The sequence below is a fragment of the Aristolochia californica genome, unplaced genomic scaffold (genome assembly GCF_029961685.1).
Source record: "Aristolochia californica isolate CCGP_79_NKW_82.1479 unplaced genomic scaffold, dmAriCali1.0.hap1 SCAF_11, whole genome shotgun sequence".
In the NCBI taxonomy this organism is placed as follows: Eukaryota; Viridiplantae; Streptophyta; class Magnoliopsida; order Piperales; family Aristolochiaceae; genus Aristolochia; species Aristolochia californica.
The window spans coordinates 7,656,168-7,679,258 of NW_027181782.1; the positions used below are offsets into that span (position 1 = coordinate 7,656,168).

The 23,091-nt window shown below is 34.4% G+C and overlaps 1 pseudogene; it reads left to right on the forward strand.

The window, feature by feature from the left end:
• Positions 1 to 218: 218 nt before the first annotated feature.
• LOC137943558 (chaperone protein dnaJ 8, chloroplastic-like) lies at positions 219 to 7,155 on the forward strand (annotated as a pseudogene).
• The last annotated feature ends 15,936 nt before the right edge of the window (positions 7,156 to 23,091 follow it).

A 23,091-nucleotide genomic window follows, 5' to 3' on the forward strand; every position in this document is an offset into this window, starting at 1 on the left:
TCTTCGCTGTATTCACGGGCCTATTAAAAGCTCCTCACGACGCCCTCTAAGTCTGTCTTTATAAGCCACCACTCCTCGTACAATCTACTTCTCTTTCATCTTATCAACCAAACAACTCAGCGCTGATCCCCTTCCCAGCTAAAATGACGACAACCTTCTCACTCGCTTTCCTCTTTTTCCTTCTTCTGCTACTCTCACTTCCCGACACTTTGAATACAATGGCAGAAGGAAGGAGCCTCCATGTCTCCGTCATGAAGCAACAGCAATCGTCGGGACAGTTTGTGATTCTACGGCCACGAGCAAGGAAAAGGCGGCATGCATATGGTGGGCGGGAGGTTGGAAGCTGCTTGCCCAAGGGTTTCAGGGCTCCTCCATCAGCACCCAGTCGTTATGTGAACCACCACATTCTTGGTGGTTCTTCTTCTTTGTGTGAGACTCCGAAGAGGCATTCTAACCGCAACTTGGCGCCATAGAAGTACAGAGTAAGGAAGAGCTTTGCGATATGTTGCAGTGTATAGGGTTGTATAAGTTATATATGCGTGGCTTTGGGGAGGTGAATGGGGATGCAAGTCTGCCATCCTAGTTACAAAATATTTGGTTAATTTTTCATACTTGTCATGGATACGTGCCAACATTAATAATAAGTTCCTTGTTATTTTATTGTAAGAGAGAAGGTTTGTGTCTTTCTCACAAGAGGGAGGAGAGGGTCTTTTTTCTTTTCTTTTTTTTTTAACGTTTTAACCATAAATAAAATTATAAAGAAAGGATATTCAAGTATTTTTTTACTTTTCTATTAAGATCTATTAATGGTGGTGTTACCTTAATTGTTTGTTAGATTTAAATTACAAGACCATATATACAATTATGCCATCTACAATTTGTATTTGGGAATAAGGAATCTAACAAGGTCATCTTTGGAAGTACACTTTTGTTTAAAACCATATATTGCTCACTAAGTAAAAAATAAAATTAAAATACTAAAAAAATTTAATAATATTTTATACATAATGAAGTAGAAGACATCATGATAATGGATGCTAAGAGAATGGCCTCTTAGCTAGCCACTCTTCTTCTTATTGTACTTACCCTTGGTCTCTTCTGTCTATTTATTTGATTTGCAAAGTTCTTCCTCATTCGATGGAGTATGTGGTAACTAAATGAAGATTTAGAATGACAACTGATGATAGGGGATTCCCCATGATCATTCTTGATATGGTTCCCAATACTCAGGACTGCCTCTGAGTGGCTTAAAGGGGTACTCGACATCTCAATTGCATGCATTTATTTCTATGAAATTAAATAATAATTAAAATTATTTTTTATAAAAATCTAGAAAATATGATAACTTTATACATGCATACACAATCCCAATTGCCTCATTAGTCCATCCTCATTCCTCCTAATGATGTGTAATTTTCAAAAAAGAAATTTAATAAAAACAAATTTCATAAGTTGTATGAGCATTACAAGAAATAAGTCTTTTGGCAACAAATTTTTCGTTGACCGAGGTTACGATTCCATTAAGAGAACTTTCTCCCAACACAAAATTCACTAGCAACATATGCTATCACATTTCCGTAGGGAGAGGCTTTTGCCAGTAAATCTCAAAATTTGTTGATAGAAGTCAAAATCTTTGCTAGAGAACTTTGAATTTCACTGGTAGGAAGTTTTAACCTTTACTAGCAAATATCTCAAATTTTTTGGCAGAGTGTCAATGTGAACCTAGCTGAGAATTTTCCAATGTTAGAAAAATTCTCAATTCACTAGCATACAAGCACCCAATACCATCAAATTTCTATGATTCTCTAGTAGAGAGGTCCTTCTAAGGTGCAACCACAACAATTGAATTTCTTTAATTCATTGGCAAAGATGCAACCTTTGCTAGTGAATTGTGAATTTTCTAGTAGAGGATGAATCATTTTTAATATAATTTTTATTTTTATTACAATATATTTTTCCTATTTAATCAATAAATTTATTAAACATAAAAATTACAATTAAATTCGAAATAAAGAATATATATATATATATATATATATATATATATATAATATATGTATAGTAAAATCCCAAAATATTATTAAAATATATAAAACATTTTTATAATAAAAATTATAAATTATACAAAATTAATTAAAAACTACACACGATCTATAGGAGGATCCAGGGGTGGCTAGCTCTAAGTCTACAACTACTAAAAGAAACATTGCATCTTCATATCTATGTTCTTCCTCTTGTGCTCATGGTCCTTAACTCTATGCCTATGCTCCTCAACACAATGTTTAGTCTCTTGAGTCCAACACTATACATTTCTCAACTGCTCCTGAGTTTGGAATAATATCTCTTTAGTTTTTAACCACTCCTCCTTTATATGTGTAGTTATATCCAAACGAAGATGGTTAGCCCATCTGAACTACCAGTAGTTGAGCTAAAACCAATCCCTTCACATAGACAAATCTATCTCCATGAACCCAACACACAATGGCACTCTCCTCTTCCCAGCTCACCTACCTCCTATGCCTCTCATACCAACCGCTACATCTCCTTTTGTGAAAAATAAAATAAGACAGTTATAACTATTTTTGGTTAACATGTTCATGCACAGCCTCTACTGGTCATCGAGGGAAACCCCTATAAGGAGTGGACATTGCTATGGGGCAACCTTCACACTCTCTATACCAGTAGTGGATAGCAGTCTAGTGTTATCGAAATACAACACCCAATATAGAATGCAGATGGGTTATGCTACCGCATTAATATTCGTATCAACATCAAATTACTCCTATAACACATAATTAATATTAAAAAAATAATTAATTTTTTTAATATTTATATTTATATAAGGATACACATAAACTAATTGATCTTCTATGTAGGCTTTTTACTTTTCCACTTTCACCTCCATATGAGCCCTCAAGATATGGCCCACCCAATGAGTGAAAAGTGGACTATAGGGTCCCTATGTCCTCCTATGAAAATCTTTGAATTCCATAGGGATCCTCCTACTGAGGCCTCTCATAAGTTCATCAATTCTAGAGCCTTTGCTTCAGCCTTGTGATCACCTTGTCTATGAGGAAACAAATGGAGACAATGTGGAAAAAGATGATGTAAAAGGGGATAATGTTGATGGTTGTTAAAAGGTGCCCACATGTATAGGGTGGTACTATAGTATATAGGACAACTCTTTAGTAAGATGTGGCATGACTTTGTGATTACACAGAATGTGTATGTCCTCTTATGTCTTTTTTCTATTAATAGGTGTAGCCCTAAGGGCTTTATTGCTATTGTAAACATCTCTCTACAACTATAACTACAACCCAATGGGCATAGGGGAGAGCATCAAGCTCTAGCCTCTTGAGCCTCATTCCCTCTTTGAATTCATCCCTTCTCATCTCTCCCTCCCACCAATTCATCACCTCTCTCCCAAAAGCTAGAGTTCATATCTTCTCACCTCTTCCTCTCCTTCTTCTCTTCTTTCCTTCCCTTGAGATCTCTTGTGTTTATGTGAAGGCCCTAGAAATCAACAAAGAAGATGATGTGGATGAATCAATCTACACAAAACATAAATTATAGTTGGAAAAATATAATTTAACATAAAGGAGTTATAATAATTAGTTGACTTTCCTACTTTGTCTTTTTGGGACACTGTCGTCCTTGCCAAATAACTCACTGTCATACGTCTCAGATGGTGGCTCCATGGAATCCTTCTCATGGAATGACGCATGGCATGAGACTTGTGGTAGCCTAGGTGAACTATTAGGCATGATATAAAATTAACCTACATATGGAGTATATTTGTAATATCAATAATTTTTAATCTAAAAAATGAAGAACACTAATGATGTTTGAAGTACAAAAAATAATTGTACCATCTATTGGGCTCATGATCCTCATGAAGATAATTTTGATGATAATAAAAACTCAAGTTAGTAATGAAGTGCATTAAGATTGATTTGCCATTGAAAAAGCCTCAAAGGAAATTTCTAGCAAAAAATTTGTTCGACTGACACATGACAAATTTGATGACTCACACGGAACTAAAAACAAGTAATTCATACTAGAAAACATACTATGGAATGGCCTAGCATCATCATATGCCAAAAGAAAGAGAGCTCAAGCAAATTGAGAAAGTAAGCCCCAATAGTGAGGGAGAATGAAAAGGTGAAAGAAGATAGTAGTTTAAATGGGTTCATGTTAATTGGGTGATGAATGCAAAGAAATCCAAAAAAATGGAGAAAAATGTTCAGCCCTCTCAATCAAATCAACTAGGAGTTGCATGTAAAAGTTGGAGAAGAAAATAAAGAAGGCCAACCATCCCACTTAAGTTGTCTAAACGAATTAGAGAGAAAAAGGGTTCTAGTAGAAGTCATATGCCAGAATGAGTAGATGAGTAAGGTGAACAAAGTGACTGATTTCTAGGGCCTTAAGCTCTAGTAGCTTCTATCGAGAAGAGAAATCTAGAAGAAGAAAGGAGAAGAAGGATAAGAAAGAAAAGAAAGGAGAAGGAGAAGTGGGAATTCATGATGAATGAGGAGAAGGAAGCTCACATTAATAAGGTCGAGCTCCTCCCTTTCTTATTGTCATAATTCGAGAGATTTTACATAATGACAACTTTTCTCTTAGATTAACTAGGATAGCCAAGAAAATTAAATGCAAAAGCAAAGAAACTAAGTACATCGCTCATAGCAATGGGAAAGTTGAGATTGATGCATAAATTGGCTATAGCACTCATAGCAAAAGGAATATCTGGTCTTTTAATAGATAAATATATTAACTTAGGAATTGTTGAAGAAGCCATATCAAGGATTCTAAGATGAGTCTTGTTGAAGTAGTTTGAGTGGTATTCTATGTAATTATGAGTGAGTGGAGGAGGAGCTCAAATTCGTGCTCTCTCTTAACCCCTAAAATTTATTTCCTCAACTTGGTCTCTTGCCTTCTCATCCTTATCTTCTCTTCTCTTCTTCCTTCTTTCTTCTTCTTCTCAAACCAAGTTATTCATCGATTAATCCCTAGAATTCAACATACTACCAAAGATGGAATTCTAGGGTTTAAAGTAAATTTGATCAAGATATGAAATTATAGTGGAATGGGAACTCAATTCAGCCTTTAAGCTGTTAAAGTCCTAGGCAAAAGTACTTCCCAGGAGGTCACCCATCCTAGAATTACTCTTGCCCAAGCTCGCTTAACTTCGGAGTTCTAAGTCAGATATTTAACCAATACAACCCGAAAAGACTAGCCGTTTAAGGTGCGGAAAGCCAAGTACCTAACTCAGATCACAAACTCTAACAAGAGTGGACGGAACCACTCTGACACCCACACCACCCATTCTGGAGCCGCTTCTCATGGGATACGAACGCGGGCCGTGGCGTGCCTAGCTCTGATACCATGACAACGGCTAGCCAATACACCCCAAAGACCGATCTGTTAGGTGCGAAAAACTACCACCTACAAGAGTGGATGGAACCACTCTGACACCCACCCCGCCCATTCTGGAGCCGCTTCTCATGGGATACGAACGTGGGCCATGGCATGCCTAGTTTTGATACCATAACAACGGCTAGCCAATACACCCAAAAGATCGATCTGTTAGGTGCGGAAAACTACCGCCTACAAGAGTGGACAGAACCACTCTGACACCCACCCTGCCCATTCTTGATCGCCTCTCACGGGATTCGAACGCGGGACACGGCGTGCCCAACTCTGATACCATGACAACGGCTAGCCAATACACCCAAAAAACCGATCTGTTAGGTACGAAAAACTACCACCTACAAGAGTGGACGAAACCACTCTGACATAAGCAACAAAGGGTTTGGTTAGTTTTGAAGAGGAGCAAAAGGCACAAAGTTCTCTCCTTAATCAGATAAGTTTCACCTTATGTTTCACATTACGAGGGATTCAATTCAAGTTTTTGATAGTCACAAAGTTTTTTTTACTCTAGCCTAATTATCCCCCTCAAAATTCATTTTTTTCTTCATATTGAATGTCAAAAATGACCTTTTTTGTCATGTGCATATGTTTCCTTCATTCCTTGTATGTTTGATCTAATTTTATGCCAAAAATTCCTCAGGATTGCTAAAATTCCTCTTGAAGCTTTCCTTTAGTTATGTTTTGTTAAAGGAGTGGTTGTTTAATTCATTTGTTAAAACTAGGGGTGGCTTCAAACCGAGTCGGCTCGCGAGTGGCTTGAGTTCGGCTCAGTATTTCTCGAACTCAAGCCGAGCTCGTGTTCCGAAATCGGATCGTTTAAATTAACGAGTCGAGCTCGACCGAATCGAGGTTCAGCTCAACGACTTACGAGCAGCTCGTTAATTTAACGAGCGGCGGATTTTGGAAATTTTTGGGAGTCTCAGAACCAGAAGAGAATCACATCGCGGGACTCTCTTCCATTCCGTCTCTATGATTCCATGCCTTCTCTACCATTTCCATGCCTTTTCAGCACAATTTTCTTGCGGAAATCGCTGCCCGTCATCTGGGATTCATGGGAAATGGGGGATTTTGGTCTTCATATCCCTCATTCTCCCTCTCCCTCTTCGATTCCTCACTCTTTGTCTCAGACTTTGATTTCTTTGTCTACGATTTCTTCCTTTGCGATTTCTTTCTCTTTTATCTTCTTCCTCTTCGATTTCTTCATCCGAAGTTCTTCCTTGCCGACGAAACGAAAGCGACGGTCCGATGGAAGGAGGTAAAATTCTTATTTAATCTTCTGTTTTTTTTTGGTCGCCGACCTAACCCTACAAAAGCTCTAACTCTCGCAATTTTTTTTCAGTATCATCCAGATGTATGCAAGGGGAACAACTGCGGCATTCAGTTTCATCGGATCAACGAAGCTTACGATGTAAGTAATTAAAAAATACCCTCTTTCTCTCCAAGTTTTAACCCAGTCCCTTGTCTTCCTTCCACAAAATCAGAAAGATCGATTACTGATTTCTTCCAGCGACCCTTTTTCGTATTCAGATGGTGATAAGCAGTTTGAGGGAATCCGATGAAGACGAATCGTATTCTTACAACACCAAAAGCTACGAATATGAGGACGGTTGCGACGAACCCTTCAGGGGATTGAACGATTCGACCTAGGATTTATGGGAAGAATGGATGGGTTGGGAAGGAGCCGGAATCCGAGACTACTCATCTCACATCAACCCTTACATCTAATTCCTTTCAGCATCATCTTCTTCTTTGATTTTCTTCTTATTATGTGAATTTTGTCCCCGCAAAAGGAAGAGGTTGTTGGAATTATTATTTGGCATATTTTTTGAAATTTTTGTCTTGATCTTCATCTCTTCACAATTTTCTCATTCCCATATATAATTATAGCTCTGGAAGGATTAGATATCCTACTTCTTTATTTCTCTTCAGCCTATTTTGGAAATTATCTAGTCATCTTGCCCCTCTAAGTTCTTCAATGTATCATCGTCTTCAAAACTCTTTGAGATTTATTTCAACAATTGTGACTTGTTTAATTGTTGTTAGTTTCGTATCTCACACTGTAACTGACACTGAGTTTTGCCACTATTGTTTTTGGTCTCTGCTTTTGAGGGTTAGTAGATATCATTCTTGTCTTTTGGTGTTCTTATTTTTTTGAGGTTCCTGAAGCATGAGTGAGAGTTTTGTTTTAGTTGTGGCATCTGGAGCTTAAAAGTATGATAAATTTATCTTGTCTTTCTTCTAATTATTCTTGTTTTCATACTCAATTAATGTTCTTATCATATTTCCAAATCTATAAGCTGCAATTCAAGGAACAATCCCAGCATTAGATATTTCTTTGTTGTCACTTGAAGCTTCCAGCGTGTTTTGCTACCAGATTTGCAAACATTTTATATTCTCCATTGCTTCCTTTGCTCTTTGCAGTTTTTCACCTACCATGTCATTAATAGTTTTTACTGTCAAGTATCCCTTTGGCAAGTGATTGCATCCTTATTCACTTCAATAAATACTGAAAATTTGAATATTTCTACCAGATTCTTTATGAATGACAATAACATGGAAAATATAGCAGTGATTTGCATTCTGATTTCTATGGTTTCAATTCAGGTGGGTTCAACTTAAGTTAGAGATGGCAAACTTCAGAATGTACATAAAACTCTTTCTTAATCCAAGAACTTTTTATCTTAATTGTCTGTATCGATTGTTTTGGTTGTGTGGCCGTCCGGGCCGTTGATTTTTTTTCTTCTTCGTTTTGCAGTTAAACAAATTAACTTATTTTTTTATTCCTCTGGCACAATAGAATATGCCTTAGGAGGATGAATCATCATGAATGTGAAGAGTTGTGGAAAGGACTCTAAAAAAGAACTCTTTAATAATTAAAAAATAAAGAGTGGAGTAAATATACTTCTTAGGTAGGTGAAAAGGAATATACTTGTTATTAATATGTGACTCTTACCTCATTCGAGGATATTTGCTTGCTTATGTACACAGTAATCTTGATTCATATTAATATGAACCTATAGTTGGTTGTTGATTGGATTTGGACTTTTGAACTATAGTTTCATATTAATGAAGACTTTTCAGTTACTTTTACTTGGTGGATGTGGCCAGTGGTCACCAAAGTTCAAACTCCTTCCCCTAATTGAAGAATCTTTCTTTCTTTTTTTTCTTTTTCTGGATTATAGGTTTTCAAAAAAAAAATTACTTTAAAATCTTATTAAAGTCCTACTTGAAAGTCACAGACACAACTTAACAATGTGGACTTAAAACAATATCAGAGATGAACGTCTGATGCCCTTCTTTTTCTGTTCAGTTGGTGAAAAGAACCGGCCAGCATGAATGATTTTCTTGAACATTATTTTTCTTAGAAATTAAAAGTGAAGGTTCCTACAAAAAAAAACCCTATTTTTTTAGGGTACGTTTCTAGGGAGATAATAACTTTTTCTAAGAATTAGTTTCTTTCTACCTAGAATAGATTTCCCAAGGGGAATAGGACAGTGGCCCTATATATCTTTTGCAAAATTGGAAATCATATGGGAATTCATACTGGCCCCCATGCCCAATCTTATACAGGTATTATATACATAGGTTATGCCCAATTTTATGTAAAATATATGCATAATTTTATATACAATTTAATTGATATATTTTTTGAAAATTTTTAAATGTATGTTAAAGCTCAAGCTCGACTCGAAGCTCGGTCGAACTCGGTTAAAATTATTGGGCTCGAGTTCGATAACAATTTTAGGCTCGAGATTGGGCTTGGCTCGAGCTCGAGTTCGAAATATTTAAATCAAACTTGGCTCGAACATAGGTAAGTTCGAGCTCGGCTCGGCTCGAACATTGGTAGGTTCGGGCTCGATTCGGCTCGATACCACCCCTACTTAAAACCTTAACTTAGGGTCTGAAGAATAGTTTTGGAAAGTAATTACTAGTTCTTGTTCGTTTTTTATTGCTTTCTTACCAGAACCTACCTACTTCTCTTTTTCCCTTTTAAATCACCATTAGTTATTGAGTGATTAGAATTCTTGTTTAGAATCTCAAACAGAAAAAAAAAAAACGAAAAAGGGGTCATGCTTGTGTGGTCTATTGGCTGCTTTTCTTGCTTGTTGCTTGCTGAATTAGATCACTTAACATTACATAGTTTTGCATTGCATAGATCAAACTATTTGTTAGTTTTTATAAATTATTCTCCTCTTTCCTTCTAAGTTAACCTAAATGTGTTAGTTTTCTAGAAAATAAAAGTTCTTTGTAAGTCATAATGTCTGGATTGTCAAATACTTTATCTTCCTCTACATATGCTGATTTCAGCAAAGGTGATCCCTTGAGGATTACTACAATTCCACTTTGGCCCAATGTGTAAAACATTTTATGATTACTAGAGACCTTGTTGACCATATAACTCTGCCTTCTATGCATGTGAATCAACTCTCTTACCAAGTCATTGAGGAAAGACACACTAGTCATCAACTGGTTGATTAATAGTATGGAGGAACATGTCGCAAACAATATGGTGCGCCTAGAGAAAGCCAAAGCAATATGTGACACATGTTTTAAATTATATTCTACCCCTAACAATCAACCAAAGATTTATGACATTTTTCAGGAGATGTGCAATACAAAGTGTAAAGAAAATTTTCATTACTCTGCCAGATTCAAAGGGCTACTACAAGAGTGGAAGGTCTCAGCTATATGTCTTGCTAATCTACCACCCTACTTGGATGTTTCCAAGTTTCAAGCATTTTACTATGTTAAAAAACCTTTTTTTAATGATATTTCTAGGGACAACACATAAACATACGAGATCCCAAGGGAAGGAGAGAAGAGAAGAACTCTAGCTCTTGGGAGAGAGGAGAGAAGAAACCATGGGAAAGACAAGAGGAAAAGAGAGAGAAGTGTAAGGGCGAATTTGAGCCAAGATGAAGAGGCTTGAATGTTCTACCCCATGCATGGAAGCTATATTTATAGTTATGTGAAGGTGCTTACAATGATTACAATGCCATTAGGACTAGATGCTGGAAAAGGAAAAAAAACATAAGAGGAAATACACCAGCTTGCATAATTATAATTTTATGCCATCTCTATGAAAGTTCTCATTATTTACTAGCCATGTCACCCCTACACATGTAGTTGTCTCTTAAGACTCCCCCACAAGCTGATGTTTGTAACTTCACTTGAAATAATCTTGGTCAAGAAACTTGTGTGTTTGAAAAAGAAATTTTGATTGCCTTGCTTTGACTCATCTTGTTCTTGTTCACATATTGCTTGTAATCTCCATTTTTTTCTCATCTTGTCTTCCACTTACTTGGATATTTAGCCTCATAAAAGTTGATTACCACAACATGTGGAATTCTTCATTATTGATTACCTCTATCTTATACTTCATTTTCAACTTCTCCCCCTCAAGTTGGGGATCTCTTTGTTCTTTACCAAGAGACTCAGCTTGCATAATATAATGATGAGAGAAGAAAAATTACTCCTAGCCATATGGCAAAGCTCCATACACCAGTTATAACGGTCATAGTCAAAAACACTCTCCACTCAATTTCAAAGGAGAAAATATAACCCAATTTTAGGGCACAACAAAGAGACTACTCACTTTTTAAGGGTAGCTCAAACACAAATCACCCCTTGGGTTAATAATAAAAATCTTGACTCAAGTTGGATATTAGGCACACTCAACTTTTAGGTAGTGGGTCTATAGGCATTGTTCTAAAGTGATATCGAACACAAATTAAAAAAGAAGTACTTTGAGGAGTTAAGGGTGTGAATAAATAAATAAAAACTCTCATACTTCAAAAGGAAGGAAGCGCACAATGCAGCTCTTCATACTTCCAAGTATGAAGGAGATGCTTTTAGACTAGTAGATGGATAAAATTTTACTCAATAGGGAGGTAAAAAAATAATTCCTCTATCAACATGATAATTGAGGAAACGCAACTTGTTTTTTTGAAAAAGGAAGATAATAATGGAAACATTCTAAAATAGACTTCTCAAATACAGCAATTACATTTTCACACAACTTGACATATTTAGAAACAAAATATTAAAGATAAATTCTAGAATAAGGGACATTTAAGACACTTATTTGGAATCTAGAATTAGAAAACCAAACTTCCTAATTCAATTTTTTTAAACTTTGTCAAAAAAAGGAAACTAAATTCATAATGGGCGAAACTTCTCTTAAGGAAACTAATGTAATGCAATATCAAACAAAAGAAAATTTTAAGGAAGGAAAAATACTTAAGTTGATAAAATCTTGACTAGATTTTAAAAGCAAATAGGAAATTCAACTAATATTAGCAACTCAAAAAGTGAAGCAAAATGTTCAGCTTAAATTCGGATCTTCGTATGTAACATAATTACAAAATGATCTTTGATTCTTTCAATGCGGATATCTTTATCTAGAAAGATCAAATTGAGAAACGGTTTATAGAGATAGAAAGTAGACTCACATAGGTTTCTTTTGAGATATAATTCTCAATGTAAATATTCTATAATTTTGATGAAAACAGTTTAGGAAGTTGGCTTGCAACACTAAACTTTTCTTCTGCTTCACCTATGCTGTTTTAGATGCCAATTTCTCTTTCTAGAAAAATCTGTTTTCAATGATTATTTTTTAAGTTGGAAATTATATTGAAGGATATTTAAAATTGTATATAATGTTATATATAAAAAAAATGGTAAGAGAGTAAAACATCTAATGAAATGCAGGAATTGGTAAAAGAAGACTTAAGGAAAAATGAGAAATTTCTCTTTTTTCTTTTCCTTCTTCTTCTTCTTCATCCCTTTCTTCCCCATCGTCTCCTTTTACATCTCAAATCTTTTGCCCGCTTTGATACATTGTCGATTTCTAGGGCCAAGATCTTGGGAGAGAGGAGAGAAGAAACAGAGGGAGAGAAAGAAGAGGAAAAGAGAGGGGTGTAAGAATGAATGTGAGACAAGAGGAAGAGGCTTGAATGTTCTAACTCATGATTTGAGGTTGTATTTTTAGTTGTGTGAAGGTGTTTACTATGACTACAATGCCCTTAGGGCTACAAGCTTCAAAAGGAAAAAAAAAATACATAAGAGGACATACACCAACTTGCATAATTACAACTCTATGTCATCTCAATGGATGTTCTCGTTATTTACTAGTCATGCCTCCCCTACACATGTGGGTTTCTTTTAATAATGACATCCAAAATGTCCAAATCCAGGGCTTGAAGAAAGAATTTCACTCTTGCCTTCCAATATCCATAATTTGTCCCATTAAACATTGGGGGATGGTTGGCAAATTGTCCTGCAACAAGAAGCAATCTATCTAGAAATGTCATTTGAAATTGAGTTGTGAAAATCAAATAGGTTTTTATTGCAAAGAATGATCTACTCTAATACCAATTGTTGGCCCAGGTGGTTTCTCAAGAGGGGGTGAATTGAGAATTTACAATTTAAACTAAGTGTGTTGACACTGGTGGCTTGTAAAGGGGGGTGAATTAAGATTTTCAAATTAAAAGCTTAACTTAGGCATGTAATAGAAATCATGCAATATATATCGAATTCAATGTAAAGTAAACATTCACACACCACAAGAGACAAAAGAATTTTTGTTATCGATGTTCCCCTATTGGTATTCACCGCCCAATAACCCTTGCTTGGGAAATTCCCTACATTCATGTCTGTATCTTTTAACAATAAAAATATGTTTGAATGTAAATAGGTCCTAAAGCTCCAAAATTTACATTGTGCATCAAGTTTTGGAAGAATTGGGCAAATCTCTTACATATACTGACTTTTTACAGTTTTTCAAGACTTCCTAAACTCTAGCCTTCAATTTTCCTTTTCTTTCTAAGGGTACTTCTTCAAGAACATTGTGACCTTCCATGGAGCTCGAGGACTTGGAGAAGTTTGTGTTGGTTCATTACTTAGACCTTTGTTTTGTGTCTCTTGAAGGAAATGCATATGAAATACTTGAATTACAATTGTTAGGTCAATTAAGTTTCAATATCTTCAAAATCAAGAAAGGAGTCAACCCTTGGTCAACATATCCAACACATAGCTTAACATTCAGATCGATGGGAATGTCAAGGGGTTGGTAGGGAAGCATTCTAATTTCTTCAAGTAAATCAAACACATATTTCCATTGAGACAAAAATATGCTATGATTAGAATGAAACACTTAAATTACAAGAAAATATTTTAAGAGACCAAGTTGGTTTGAATGTTTTGACAAAACCCTTCCTTTACATGAAAAATATCAGCCTGATCACTTCTAATAAGGATAATATCATCCACGTATATAGCCATTATTATAACTCCTTTACTAGCCTACTTAACAAACATAGAATGATCAATTTCTCATATCTTGAAACAAAAACCATAGACAACCTTGCTGAATTTATCAAACCATGCTAAGGGTGATTACTTTACCCCATAAATTTATTTTTTAAGTTGAACACTTTGTCCCTCTAAACCAAAAAAACCAATTGGTTGGAGCATATAGGCCTCCTCAAGAAGATCACCATTCAGGAAGACATTCTTAGCATCAAGTTGATATAGAGACCAACTAAAATTTGCAGCAATAGAAAGGAGAATTGTTACAGACTAAAGTTCGACAACCGGAGAAAAAAAATTATAATCAAAGCCATAAGTGTGAGTAACCCCTATTACAACCAGCCAAAGTTTGAAAAGGGCAATAAAGTCATCTGGATTGTGCTTTACTATGAAAACCTAGTGACAGCCAAGAGGTTTCTTTGCACAAGGTAAAGAGGTCTAGTCCCAGGTCTTATTAGAAACCATGGCTGCTATTTCTTCCTCCATGGTAGTCTTCCACCTTGGATGTTTTAGAGCCTTGACATAATCTTTAAGAATAGATAAAAAGGACAAGAAATCAAAAAAAAAAAAAAAAAGGACTACACTCAAAAAAGAGTATGTAATTAGAAACAAAAGGGAAATAGGATGAGAAGTGGATGCTTTAGGTGGCACACAAGAATGAGGTTCCTTGAGAATATCAATTGGTTGGTAATCAAATGGAAGACCAAAATTAAATGGAGAAGATGGAAATTCAAGATGAGTAACCTCAGAATCAGTAGACAGGGTAGGTGACTAGTTGGCTAGAGGAGTAGAGTCATGGAATGGTTGATCTAGAAGCTATGCCAGTGATTGGTCCAATGGCGCAAGTGGTTTGGGCATACCTGAAATGGATTGAAAACCTAGAGGAGAAGTCAATTTAGGATAGAAGGGTTGCGTAAACAAGTTCACGTCAGCAAACACAAAGGTTTTACATAGTGATGGATTATAACATGCATACCCATTTTGATTTTTGGAATATCCTAGAAAAATACACTTGAGTGATTTCTAGCCAAGTTTACTTCTTCGCAAAAAAATTTAGACAAAACATACAGATCCAAAAACATGAGCGGAAGTGAAAAGGGGGAATGAGAATGAAAATGGGTGGAAAAAGGGAGATTTTTTGTCAAGAAGACTTGGCGGAATGCGATTAATGAGAAAGCACGTAGACAAAACAGCATAGGGAAAATAGAATTGGGGAACATTCATCAATAAAAGTAATGCTCTAGCAACTTCCCACAAATGCCTATTTTGTCTTTATGCAACCCCATTCAAATGAAGTGTATAAGAACTTGAATTTTGATGAATAATACCCTTTTTCTTCTCAAAAGGATTGGAATTGAGAAAAGCATAGTCTTTGGAATTATCAACGAGAAATACTTTAACCATTGTATGAAATACTTTTAACCCACAATGTACATGGTATGATCCATCATTCAAAATTCTTACAGGCGTTGCATAATAAGTATGACCGATTAATGATTTTGTTATAGTAGATCATGTTTTATGTCCTTGGATGAAAAAGTTCAGTATAATTTATCAGTCTCAAGAGGTTGATCGATCAATCTGCATGTTTGTTTTTATTATGGTAAAATCGGCTTCAAGTACTTCCAACCAATATAAACGTAAATTTTGCAAAAAATAAAATAAATTTGTTTTTAGATATTATCTATACCCTTTAGTGCTGAAAGTGAATTCAATTCTAAAAACTTGATGGTTAATTTCCCTTTTTCTTAATGTGGGGAGAGAGGGCATCCCTCCTCCACCTTTCTTATCACCAAAAAAAAAGGGAAGGAAGAGAGAGACCCCCTCTCCCTCTTTCCATTTTTCATCTACACCCGCTTTTGATGGATCAAGTACTTAAAAGAAATCTAAGTAGGGTGGGCAAGTCTAACCTGTACGTGTAAATCCTGATCCGAAGCAGGTGGGAAGATGTGATTGGTGCACGTTGAAAGGGTAAATCGCAGTTGGCCAACTAATTTGGCTTCAGCTTCAATCGTCAGCCTCCTCACTAAGTCTTCGCTTATCTGCCTTGCTGTTTGCTCTTAGGAGAAGTTGGGAAGATTGGCTTCATTATGTTTAAAGCGAGGTGGGTGGTAGAATGGTCCCCCATGTCATCCTCTAGCATATATCTTTAGGAATTTTACCAAAATACCGGTTTTAAACAACTTATTTATGAAAATAACGAAGACCACAAATTATTTACAAAATTACCGAATTTTGACCGGTCCACTGTATATGTGGACAGTCAAAGGTGACACGTAAGCTTTGACTGCTTACGTGTCACTCCGTCATCAGAGCGATGCTGTAGATGAACACATAGACTGCCACGTCATTATTATTGACATGTCATTTGCCACGGCATTACATGATAAAATTTTGAATAAATTTAAAAAAAATTAAAAAATCACATACACTTTTTATTACCTTATATCTAAAATAAAAAATTATTTAAAAAAATTAATAAACAATTAAAAAATTAACTCTTACTTATTTAACATCATTTAATATCAATTAAAATATTTATTAATTAAAAAAATTATCGTTACAATTTTATTTCTTCATATTTTACAAAATAAAATAAAATAAGTAATTTAATTAGATTTAAAATATTTATAAATTAAAAAAATAAAAAAACATATTTTAGAGTTTAAAAATACAATTTATTTGTATATTTTTATCACCTTATTTACGAAATAATAATATTTACAAATTTTAAATATTTATAAATTTAAAAAATCTTACTCTTAAGTCTTACCCATATATTATCGATTTAAAATATTTAAAATTTTAAAAAAATATACAGAAAAACTATTTTAGAGTTTAAAAATATAATTTATTTGTATATTTTTATCACCTTATTTATAAAATAATATTTATAAATTTTAAATATTTATAAATAAAAATAATCTAACCCTTACCCATTTACTATGGATTTAAAATATTTATAAATAATTTTTTATTTATTTTTAAGTCTTACCCATATATTATCTATTTAAAATATTTATAAATAGAAAAAAATTTACTCTTAAATCTTACCCATATATTATCCATTTAAAATATTTATAAATTAAAAAAAATATACAAAAAAATTGTTTTAGATTTTAAAAATATAATTTATTTGTATACTTTTTATCACCTTATTTAAAAAATAATAAATTATTAAAAAATATATTATTTAATTAAAAATCTTACAAAACTTTACAATAATTTTAATTTGGCAAAATTTTTATTAACATAAAATCAGAAATTAAACAGTAAATCACATAAAAATCAATACAGTAATTAAACACCTAAATTCAAATTAATATTATAATTAAATACAATAATTTTATTCAATTAACAAAAACCCTAAAAAATCACCCCAAGGTTTTGAGAGAAGGGCCAGCGAGAGGACGAACAAAGGGGAACAGAGAGAAAAAACGTCGGCGGCGAAAGGATGAACAGAGGGGAACGGAGAAAAAGAACGAGAGATAAAGGCTGACACGAAGAGAGAGTGGTTGAGCGGAGGGCGTCGAGGGCGAGACCGAGCGGCGGCAACAGGGGCGAGGTCGAGGCCGAGGTAGAGCAGCGGCCGCAGGCGAGCGGCGGCAGCGGGGACGAGGTCGAGGCAGAGCAGCGGCCGCAGGCGATTTTCTCCTCCACAATTTTCTCCTCGCCTCTCGTCTCGGCTGCTCTCCTCTCGTCGCTCGCCTTCTGCTGCCTCCCCTGCTGCCGCTCATGTTGCCGCTCGCCTCCCTTGTTGCCGCCGCTCGGCCTCGGCCGCTCGCCTGTGCCCGCTGCTCTGCCTCGGCCTCGACCTCGCCCCTGTTGCCGCCGCTCGGCCTCGCCCTCGACGCCCTCCGCTCAACCACTCTCTCTTCGTCTCAGCCTTATCATTCGTTCTTTTTCTCCGTTCCCCTCTGTTCATCCTCTCGCCGTCGACGTTCTTTCTCTCTGTTCCCCTTTGTTCGTCCCGGCCATTCTCTCAAAACCTTGGGGTGATTTTTTAGGGTTTTTGTTAATTGAATAGAATTATTGTATTTAATTATAATATTAATTTGAATTTAGGTGTTTAATTACGGTATTGATTTTTATGTGATTTACTGTTTAATTTCTGATTTTATATTAATAAAAATTTTGCCAAATTAAAATTATTGTAAAGTTTTGTAAGATTTTTAATTAAATAATATATTTTTTAATAATTTATTATTTTGTAAATAAGGTGATAAAAAGTATACAAATAAATTATATTTTAAAAATCTAAAACAATTTTTTTGTATTTTTTTTAATTTATAAATATTTTAAATGGATAATATATGGGTAAGATTTAAGAGTAAATTTTTTTCTATTTATAAATATTTTAAATAGATAATATATGGGTAAGACTTAAAAATAAAAAAAAATTATTTATAAATATTTTAAATCCATAGTAAATGGGTAAGAGCTAGATTATTTTTATTTATAAATATTTAAAATTTCTAAATATTATTTTATAAATAAGGTGATAAAAATATACAAATAAATTATATTTTTAAACTCTAAAATAGTTTTTTTGTATATTTTTTTAAAATTTTAAATATTTTAAATCGATAATATATGGGTAAGACTTAAGAGTAAGATTTTTTAAATTTATAAATATTTAAAATTTGTAAATATTATTATTTCGTAAATAAGGTGATAAAATATACAAATAAATTGTATTTTTAAACTCTAAAATATTTTTTTTGTATTTTTTTAATTTATAAATATTTTAAATCTAATTAATTTACTTATTTTATTTTATTTTGTAAAATATGAAGAAATAAAAAGTGTAACGATAATTTTTTAATTAATAAATATTTTAATTGATATTAAATGATGTTAAAAAAGTAAGAGTTAATTTTTTAATTGTTTATTAATTTTTTTAAATAATTTTTTATTTTAGATATAAGGTAATAAAAAGTGTATGTGATTTTTTAATTTTTTTAAATTTATTCAAAATTTTATCATGTAATGACGTGGCAATAATAATAACGTGGCAGTCTTTGTGTTCATCTACAGCATCGCTCTGATGATGGAGCGACACTTAAGCAGTCAAAGCTTACGTGTCACCTTTGACTGTCCACATATACAGTGGACCGGTCAAAGTTCGGTAGTTTTGTAAATAATTTGTGGTCTTCGTTATTTTCATAAATAAGTTATTTAAAACCGGTATTTTGGTAAAATTCCCTATATCTTTTTGTACATGTAAATGTTTATTAGTTAGGCGGTTTAAGTAGATCCAAACCCATGGAAATATACCCTTTTTTATTAGTGTAAGCTTATTGAAAGTGCAAAAGAAATTTATTAATAAAATAGACTAATTTGTGATGATGTGGGTAGTAGAAAGTAGGGACTCATCCAAAGAGTTGCCACCCTATGTGGACTCTTTGTATAAATTATTCAATTATATTAAATAAAAATTATTTTAATTGCTTAAGTATTAAGTTAACAACTAAATAATTATTATTTAAATTAGTTAACATTAGTTTGGTTTTAAGATAAATATGAATACATAGTTATGTAAATTTTGTTGACCTTGTTTTTTTACTTCTTACAATAAAAGTAGTAATAGAGTGCTTAGGGCAACTAAGTTATCTTGCTCATTCTTGTTATGTGGACCAAACCTCCAGGAGGAAAGAAGGGGAGGGGACGCGGGGGGGGCACGGTTGGGGGAGGACGCTTATAACAAATTGCCTGAAAGGCCAATTATAATTATATCATAAAGGGAATTATGTGTCACTTAACCGACCACAAAAACCAAGTTATTAGTGTACACCATCAGATACATTTTATGCAAGCAAATTAGGCAAATGACCTAGACCTACAAAGAGATTTTCTAACAACTCACTAGGTTACAGAAACATAGATCAACATAGGAATTTTCAAAAAGGATAAAAAAACATTGACCTAGATTCACAAAAGAATGTTCAACTCCCTCTGACAATAGCAAACGAGTTTTTCCAACGTATACCTTCAAGGAATACAACAACCAAGTAAACTACATATCTTAAATCCATAAAGAATTTTATAACAACTAAACCTTAGCCACATAGGCTTCTTTGAACAAATGAGATGAGGGAAAATCTTGCCCACAAAAGCTTGAGTAATGCTTGCAAGGGTTGCTTATGATTCAACCCTTTACAAAAGTCTCTCAATCCGGTATATTTACAATAGAAGCACAATCAAATTGGTACAATCAATCCTATGTAGCAAATCTATGTAATGATATCTCAATAGGTCTTTGTTTTACCTAATTTAAAATTTTTAAAGCTCCATATAAATATCGAATTGGTTTTCCAAATCTAGGTTGGCACTTAGTTGCTTAATAGAAACTAATTTCATAAATAAGCCCATAAGTCATAATCTAACCAAGATTATTTCCATGTAGAAGATACCGAGTTCAAATATACTTGACCAAGTATACTTAATTGATTTCAAATACTTTCACATGCATGGATTTTAAAATTTGTCCATAAGTAATGATCTAGAAAAAAATATAAATGTCATAAAAAATTCTCTTGTTAGCCTTCAACAAAAAGATTTCTAAGTAAAGTGCAATGATTCTAGTAAGACAAATAGTAAGTAAAGAATTCAAAATAGAAGCTAAAAATACTTGGCTCCTCGAAATGTGGCAATTCAAAAACCCTTATCTAATCCACAAATTCAATATAAAAAATGTACGTTGTTGGAAGATGGGCCCAAGCCCATACGTCTAACTGTGTGGAAGATGGGCTCAAACCTACAGACCAACAAAGGCCCACACATCTAAGAGAGGTGGAAGATGGACTCAAGCCCATAGACCAAGGAGAAGGCCCATAGGCCCACACAATGATGGTATAATGGTAAATAAAGAGTAATATCATAAAGATGACATTGATATAATTAGTTTAAGTTTTAGGGGTATTATTATAATATTATAATTTTATTCATCTATAAATTGAGCCTAAGGGGGGAGTGATAGGACATAAGTCCATAACCTTTTTCGTCCTTTTATTTTCTCCCAATATGTCTGTCTCTCCTTTTCTCCATGAGATAAACCAATGGAATCTTGAAAATCAATATGATATCATAGCATGGATTTTTCAGGATTTGTAGCCATGATTTTTAGAATTCCCAATTTTTTTTATATTGGTTGCGTGCCTCCGGACCATCTCCTTATGTTTTTCATATTCTCAGTTTTTCTTTTCTCTTCAGATTATCGAGTCCAATCCGAGTTAACCCACAGAACTAGTCGTTGTTGGTGAGCTCTCTCCATTAGACAAGCTGACAGTTTTGCAAAGGATGAGATTATTTCAGCTTATACAAGAAGCAGAGTTCAACAAATTACTATGAGTCCAATCCGACTTTAGTCGATTGAACTTGGCTGGATAGCAAATTTGCAGTTTTTGTCGAAGCATTTCCACCCGAGTCGACCAAGTTCGACTACATATGCTCAGGCTATTTACGAGCCTCTTTTGATGGATCCGATGGTCAACAACCACCGCACCATGATCCGAAACCGACACACCATCTTTACCATAGTGACTAGCACCAGCCATCGAACGTTGTTTGGTTGATGCCGACGAGAAGAAGGTAAGGTATCAGCCACTGGGTGTCCTCCCCTTTCTAAAAGCTCTCGATGAAGATATCCGACATGTCGTCTTGTTCCGCGTAAGCCTTGTTTGCGAAGGCGATGCTCATTGTCTTGCTCCATGGAAGCCATCTTTAGCGCGCTCTTGAGCGTGTGGAGTCGAACTTGGATAAAATAATCCGTGGCCGGCATTTTTCTATCTTCCAAAGACTTGCTCGCTGGCAAAACCAGATACTTGCTCGAAATAAGCTCCAATTGGTCATTGACAACACTCTGAAATCTGTCGAGAATAAATCTACAAATAGAAATTGGTTGATGCCACTGATTTCACGACTTATTCATTTTTGGGTTGAATTATTTCTGGAGTTATTCCCCGTCATGTGAAGATCTTTGTTGCAGTTTTGGACGTCTCCATATCGAGATTAATCTCTATTACTCAGGCTTTCATCACATTGCTGATTTCTAGGGATCTATTTTTTTGGGCTTTTTACCAAAATACCCAATTTGAAAAACATATTTTGAGAAACAACGACGCAATAAACTTATTTTGAAAAATACCCGACTTTGACCGGTCACTATACATGTATACAATCAATGGTGACACGTAAGCTTTGATTGCTTACGTATCGCCACATCATCAGTACAGTGTGAGTAGATGAACACATCGATTGCCATGTCACTATTCCTATATGTTATCTGCCACGTAAGCTGCCATGTCATTAAATGATAAAAATTTTGAATAAAATTTTTTTATTTTAAAAATCAAATTTATGAATACACTTTTTTATTACCTTATATCTAAAATAATAAATTATTAAGAAATCTAATAAACAATTAAAAATTTAAATTTTACTTATTTAACACCATTTATTATCAATTAAAATATTTATTAATTCTGCCGAAAAGACCGAAACGACAGAAATATTTGTCTACGGGATACCGATACGTGGAAATACACGAAAAGTCGAATAGGTGGAACTGAAAGAACTCGATGAGAAAACCTTTCCAAAACCCTTCTCTGTGGTCTCACTCTAGCTAATCAGCACAACAATCCCTACCTAACCGCTCCGTATTTGATCCCCTCATCGAAAATTGTTATTCTCGCCCCCGCACAGGAGAGGCGCCTACGTCCTCTGGCTCTTTAGCCTGCGCCCACTTTCTTCCTCCTTCTCATTGCCCTAAATAGGCAATAAGGCCACGGAAGTAAGAAAGTAGGGTGATTCCGGTAAACCTTCTATCATTTTATCTCTGCGAGAAGAACCATTTTGGAAGAAATACGATGGGGTCTTCTGTTAGCCATGGGGTTGCTCTTTCGCCTCCTCCTCCTACTATTACCTCACCTCTTGGGTTAGTTCCGCCGCAGCACGATGCCAAGGATAATGAGAGCAAAGCAGAGGAAAAAGTTGATTATTAATTAATAAATATTTTAATTGATAATAAATTGTGTTAAATAAGTAAGAGTTAATTTTTTAAATTATTTATTAGATTTTTAATAATTTATTATTTTAGATATAAGGTAATAAAAAGTGTATTCATAAGTTTGATTTTTAAAATAAAAAAATATATTCAAAATTTATCATATAATGACATGGCAGTTTACGTGGAAGATGATGTGTCGGAATAGTGATGTGGCAGTAGATATATTCATCTACTCACATTGTACTGATGACATGGTGACACGTAAGTAGTCAAAACTTACGTGTCACCTTTGACTATACACATGTACAGTGGACCGGTCAAAGTTGGGTATTTTTCAAAATAAG